Genomic DNA, 7,419 nt, shown 5'->3' with positions numbered 1-7,419 from the left:
GCATACTTACTACTTTCGGACGAATCAGTCCTCTCCCGATATTATAGTACCCCTGGGTCGATACGATCCCCCCTGGGAAAAAAATGAACTCGCATCCGCGATTTTTCTTCTGGCAAAAAATACAAAATTCCCCATTTTTTAAAACCTACACAGTAGGGTTCTCTGATACGCTGAATCTGATGGTATCATTTTCAATGAAATCACATGACTTTTAGGGGATATATAACTCTGTTTTTTCAAAAATCACGAAAATTTTCTCAGGCTCGTAATCTTATATGAGTTGGATTAAACTAAATGGAATTTATGTGTTTGAAATCTGTATAAAAAGCAGATTCTTTTTATATGGTATGTCCATATACCATATAAACAGATTCTTTTATATGGTGTATGTCCATTGGTATCAATTTTTTTTCTCTTGATTTTTGGTTACTATTGAGCCGGGTTGCTCCTTACTTACAGTTCGTTACCACGAACTGTTTGATTTAAAATATATTTCATTTCCCCTTTGAACGTACCTCAAAGGTTCAGCTATGTTCAGTAAGCCATTAATTTATAACCTTGTATGTACATCAGATATTCCATATACGTCCTTTTGTCAGTCTGGATGAACATAGTGTCTTTTTGTTTTCCTTCTAAATCTCCTACAGCTTTCCACGAAAACTTAGACTTAATGCCCTAGGCCGCTGTTGAAAAATTGTAGATACACCCTCTGAAAACCTGGATGCACATAGTGAGTTTTGACTTAATTCAGCATCCCCTTCAAAATTTCCTGAAAGTTTCAACATAATACCCATAGTAGTTTCTTGGATTTTGCAGATACGTTATTTTGACAACATGGATTCAGATAGTGTCTATAGCTTTAATTATAAATCCGCCTCAACATTTCCTGAAATTTTCAACTAAATAGTCTATATTGCTCCTGACATATTAAAGATATTCTGTTTGGCAACATGGATGCAAAGAATATCTTTTGACTTTGTTCAATATCGCCCTAAACATTTAACGGAAGTGCTAAGCTCAAAATCCTCTTGTTCTCTAAAATTTTCAGCTAGATACTCTTAGCTATTGCAGACACACTAAAACGGGGGCAGCTAGCCCCCTTTTATGCCCATCTTAATTGCCTTTCCCTTTAAATCTGAAATAATTTTGAGATATCCTTTGTTCAAAATAGTCAAAAAGTCTAATAAACTATTCCTCTGACTATGAAATGACTAGCCACAGTCCCTTAGGCAAGGGTTATGTATTATCTAAGTTACCCAATGCTTACATATAAGTTTTATTACATGGAAATGGGGGATGTCTCTCTAGAAACATTCAATCTATTCACACAAAAATCTCAGGGAATGTTGGGTGGGATGATGCACAATATCAAAAAGCACAAAGTGTATCCAGAAGGTCAAAAGGGCACATCTGCATCGAATGAAATAGAATATCTCAGGAATGACAGATGTAATTGCCTTTCACTGTTGCTTTGAGAGAGCCTCTTTTAATTTAGTACTTTTTTAAGCTTGTTTATTTTGTCCTGCAGACTTTTTATTTTGACTTTTGTTGTTATTTCCTTTATTGCGCTGAGAACGGTTGAGCGGATGTCTGAAAAGGACGTATATGGAATATCTGATGTACATATAAGGTTATAAATTAATGACTTAAGGAATGTAGCTGAACCTTTGAGGTACGTTCAAAGGGGAGATCAAATATATTTAAAATCAAACAGTTCGTGGTAATGAGCTGTATGTAAGGCGTGACCCAGCTCAATAGTAGCCGAAACTCTAAAAAACGGACTAAAATACGGACGCGGTGAAAAGTGGTATACTAGGGCCTATAATGAGAGGAAGGTAGATATAGCTAGGGTATGTTTAGCGGTAGAAGGATGACAAACTGCCAAATATCATTCTTATAGGTCATCCAACTAGGACCAAACGAAATGCCAGTCATCACCAAGAGGAATAGGAAGAGGTCTGAGGAAAGGATCTTAATGAAATAAGAACTTTTTGGAAGGGGGCATAGAGGGAAGGTTGAAAATATTGCGATGGATGAGAAGTGCGGGCAAATGTTTTGATTATCAGGCGGCTTGGTGCTGTAATGAACGGTTAGTAGTAGCAGTAGTAGCAGTGGTAGTAGTTGTAGTTGCAATAATAGCAGTAGTAGTAGTGGTAATAGTAGTAGTAGTAGTAGTAGAAGTAGGAGCAGTAATAGTTGCAGTAACAGTAGTAGTAGTATTTGTAGCAGCAGTAGTAGTAGCACTAGTAGTAGTGGAAATAGCAATAGTAGTAGTAGTAGCAGTGGTAGTGATATTGAATAGCATGATGGTTTCTTTTTTTTATAACAAATAAAAACACTGCTCGACATGGTAACTTTTCAGTAAAGTACACATAATGATATAGAAGGCTAATGAAATGTTACCCATACTCTTATTTGTAGTATTATTTGTTTGTTTAATGGTTTATTTTTAGAAAATTCCATTCTAGCTGAAAATTCCCACCGGAAAATTTAATGCGGACGGTTCCAGGTGAAAGTTTTTCTTGGCGTACTTTCATTTAAAAAATGCTTTCATTTCTGATTTTTCTTTAAAATCCTTGAAGGATATCCCTATCTCCATGTAAAAGTTTCCCCGAAAATTCCATCCCCCTCCCCTTAGTAGAAAGTTGCTCCCGCAGAAAATTCTCTCTTGAATTACTCTGTGGAAAACTCCCCCATGGAGAATTTCTCTAGTGGAAAATCCCCCTTCCCCTACAACAAGACGCTCTAGACAATTCCAATCCAGTAAAATTATTCCCCTGAAACATTCCGAAGACATTTCCACGAGCAAAATAGAGCCAGCAAAGAGAAAGTAAAACAAATAAAAAGAATTTCGTATAAGAATTCTAGCCAAAATGTGTAAAAGTTTCCCCATTGTAAAATTTCCTCTGGAAATTTCACCCCCTTTCAGAAACTTTTGCTCCTCTTGAATTACTCTGTGGAAAACTCCCCCATGGAGAATTTCTCTAGATGAAAATCCCCCTTCCCCTACAACAAGACGCTCTAGACAATTCCAATCCAGTAAAATTATTCCCCTGAAACATTCTGAAGACATTTCCACGAGCAAAATCGAGCCAGCAAAGAGAAAGTAAGACAAATAAAAAGAATTTCGTATAAGAATTCTAGCCAAAATGTGTAAAAGTTTCTCCATTGTAAAATTTCCTCTGGAAATTTCACCCCCCTTCAGAAACTTTTGCTCCTCGCAGAAAATTCTCCTTATGGAAAAGCCTCCCGCAGAAAATTCACCCCACCCTTCTCCAAAAAAATTTCTCTATACTTCTCAATAATAAATTATACACATAAACAATGGGCAAAATTCATGACTTACATACCTTTCACGAGGGGCTGTGGGGATGTGTTAATATTCGCAGACACATAACTCTTTAATATATTAAGATAACCATTATTGATAAGAGGACTACTACTACTACTACTAAAAACTCACCGCAGCACCAAGCCGCCTGAGTCCAATACAGCTACGCACGCTCCTCCTCCATCCCAATGTATTTAAAACCTCCCTTTTTACATCCGCCCACGAAGTTCCCATTTCCTTGAAATCTTTCTTTATGAAGTCTTCCCACCCCAGACGAGGAAGACCTGCTTTCAGTTTTGCCCTAGAGAACAATCTTCGACTATCTGTCATCCTTCATCCAAACAACGTGTCGTAGCCACCTCAACCTTTCTTTCATTATAGCCCTAGAGAGCGGTATTGAATCACATTTATCGTATAGCCTATTCTTTGAAACACGGTCAGTCAGCCAGGTACCCAGAACAATCCTTAAGCAATTTCTCTGGAAAACATCAAGCAAATCTTCAGCCGTTTTTCTGAGCGCCCATGCTTCAGATCCAAATTTGAACATTGTCATAGCTGTAGCTTCTAATATTCTAATCTTGGTTTGCAGACTTATCTTCCTATTCTTCCAAGCTTTGATTTAACCGTGAGAAAACACCCTGAGCCATGCCTATTTTACTTTTAACATCTTAACTGCTCCCACCATCTTTACTAATAATGCTACCAAGGTAAGTGAAGCTGCCCACCTGATCAATCTTTCCATTATCCAACATCACCTTTTCATCTTCACTTGTTGCTAGCCTTAGTGACTTGGTCTTTTTAACATTAATTTTCAAACTTATTCTAGCACCTTGAACTTGAAAAACCTCTAAAATTTCATTTATTTTTCTCATAATTTCATCTAGGATGATTAAATCATCAGCATAATCTAAGTCCGGAAGATTTTTTCCTCCCTATTTGATTCTGTGATCTCCCATTGTCTTTCTTGTGCTCCTTAAGATAAAGTCCATCAAAATATAACTATTGCTGGTGTCATATTTAATAACTAGCTAAAGAGCCCGCTTTGCATCCTTTTGGATTGCTGGAAGTGTTTTTTGTAGGCCTTAGTAATAACAACCATGACCATGCAAAAAAAAAAAAAAATGAAAACCTCTAAACCTCTTCAATCTAAGAAACCAAGGAAAGAAGATCTATGCATTGTGTGAAAAAAAAATTTATAATTGCTGGTAATACAGATATGTGTTTTTTGGGGGTCTCACTAATGACTTCACTTAAACTATTCTTGGCCAATTGCCCATTTTGTAAAATAAGCTTTTTAGGCTTGAAAGGGAAGGAATTGAGTTTTTGAGAAACTTATGAAAACCGCACGTAACTTATGAAAAATGTAAATGAATCTATTTTTATTTTGGAGTAACTTTTATTGCGTTATTAACCTCTGATTGATTTATAATCAACAAGATCAGAAAGGATTTTTATGTAAACTGTGATATAAATTGAGAGCTTTTTGTGGATTAGTTACGGACTGTGTTCTGATTTGCTGAAATAGGCTGTGAATGATTATTGAGATTTAAAAGGATAAAACATTTAAACCTTTTTAAAGTATTCACAAAACAAAGGGCTCTACATCAGGCCTTCCAATAGAAGATAGTTACGTGACCCTTATTTCAACATGCTGTAACTTATACACTTTTTTATTGAAATTTATCTACCATTGTTCCTGTTTTAAATCAGTTTCCATATGACTCCCTGACCATAAAATATTTCTCTTGAAATTGAGTGATCTCACCCAGAACTTTCCAAGTACATATTTTCTACTTGATAAGACCTTGGAAAATTAGGTGGGATATGTATCGATCTTACTATATCAACGACGACTTTGACTTTGATCAAACTCACATTTTTATTCTCTTAGGGAACCCCTGGACCAGAAGGCCCTCCTGGGGCCCTTGATGTTTTTTGCCCGCCAGGTCCTACTGGTGAAACCGGACCAGTTGGTGAACCAGGAGAACCTGGAATGCCAGGTAAGTCAAATACTTACTTTTAAATATCACAATATCTTAAATACCAATAAGACTTGTAGGAGACTAGAAAAAAAAATTAATTTTGATAAAAACTTATAAAAAACTAGCTAGATAAAAACTTTATCAAGCATGTTCATTAATTGTAACCATTTCCACTATTGGCTGATCTTTGGATATGTTTTTTTATTTGGCTGTTTTTTCTTCATGCCTGACAATCATATACAATTATGCCCTCAGTCATGTCATGTTTGTTGTACAAAAAATAAATAAATAAATAAAAATTAAAAAAAAACAGTTAGTTTCCTCTTTGGGTTCTTTTTTACACATTTTTGCCCAAATCTCAAAGTATCAAGGAAAATACAAGTGAAAGCCTCCCTTTTTACACCCACCCAGGAAGTTCCAATTTCCTTTAAATCTTTCTTTATGACGTCCCATACCCCAGAAGGGGATGACCTGCTCTCCATTTAGCCCTAGATGGTTGGCTGAAAAGAACTTTCTTTGGCAATGTGTCATCCTTCATCCGCACAACGTGCCCTAACCACCTTAATCTTTCTTTCATTATAGCCCTAGAGAGCAGTATTGAACCACATTTTTCATATAGCCTATTGTTTGAAATACAGTCAGTCAAGTAGGATACCCAGACCAATCCTTAAGCAATTTCTCTGGAAAACATCTAGCAAATCTTCATCCGCTTTTCGGAGCGTCCATGCTTCAGAGCCATATTTGACCACTGTCATTGCTGTAGCTTCTAATATTCTAATCTTGGTTTGCAGACTTATCTTCTTATTCTTTCAAACTTTTTTTTAACTGTGAAAAAACACCCTGAGCCTTGGCTATTCTACTTTTAACATCTTCACTGCTCTCACCATCAATACTAATAATACTACCAAGGTAAGTGAAGCTGCCCACCTGATCAATCTTTTCATTACCCAACATCACCTTTTTATCTTCACTAATTCCTAGCCTTAGTGACTTAGTCTTCCTAACATTAATTTTCAAACCAATTCTAGCACCCTTAACTCGCAAAACCTCTAAAACTTCATTCATTTTGCTCACACTTTCATCTAGGATGCCCCAAACTGAGGACCAAAAGTGTTTGAAAACTCAGGCACTTCTCAATTATTAGTCTAAAAGTGAAAATTTGGTCGACACATCCTCTACCTTTTCTAAAACCACACTGCTCTTCTCTTAAAACTTTGTCTGTGGCATCTCTCAGTCTAAAAAGTATCATATTACTAAGTAATTTAGTACCTACAGAGACCAGACTAATGCCTCGATAATTACCACTCACTTTTATCACCTTTCTTATGAAGTGGCTTAATTAAGGTTTTCCTAAAATCGTTAGGTACTTCCCCTTCTTCAAAAATCATATTCATAATCTTCAATAACTTATCTCTGACCTCAGAGCCACCATATTTAAGAAACTCATTTACCACCCTATCAGCACCTGGAGCCTTATTATTCTTTAATCGTTTTAGTACTGTTGCTAATTCCTCCTCACATTACAAATTTTCGTTCACATCCAAGTCATCACAAACTTTTTCATTTTCCTCTATATTTTTTCCTGCAACTCTATCTTGGTTAAGCAAGTTCTCAAAATGTTCGGCCCATCTCTCTTTAGTTTTTTCCTTATCGCTAATTGCGACCCCATTCCTATCTTTAACTGGGACAAGTCTGTATTGACTACTCCCTCTCAATTTGTTAACGTGCCAGTACAATATTTTATTATTATGCCGTCTAGCTGCATCTTCCAGATCCTCGGCAATTTTATCCAGGGCCTCCACTTCACACCTCCTTTGTTCATACTTTAATGCTTTCTCCACTTTCTTTACATTTCTTTTGTTTTCATACTATCTATCACTCAGATAATTCTAGTACAAGTCCTTTCTCCTTTCTATTAAACATAAAGCTTTTTCACTAATATTCTTGGCTGCAGTTCTAGCTTTATTCCCTAATACACCTTTAGCAACTTCACAAATTATTTTTCTAAAATTATTCCAACCATTTTCTACATTATCAAATTTTAAACTCTCAAGTTTAGTATTCAACTGTTCCTGGAAAGTTTCTCTCAAATTCTCATCCTGGAGT

Source organism: Artemia sp. Qi Xiang Cuo, chromosome 4, assembly GCF_049724085.1.
Source record: "Artemia sp. Qi Xiang Cuo chromosome 4, ASM4972408v1, whole genome shotgun sequence".
Classification (NCBI taxonomy): Eukaryota; Metazoa; Arthropoda; class Branchiopoda; order Anostraca; family Artemiidae; genus Artemia; species Artemia sp. Qi Xiang Cuo.
The sequence above is the reverse complement of the archived record's forward strand: the minus strand, read 5'-3'. Positions refer to the sequence as shown.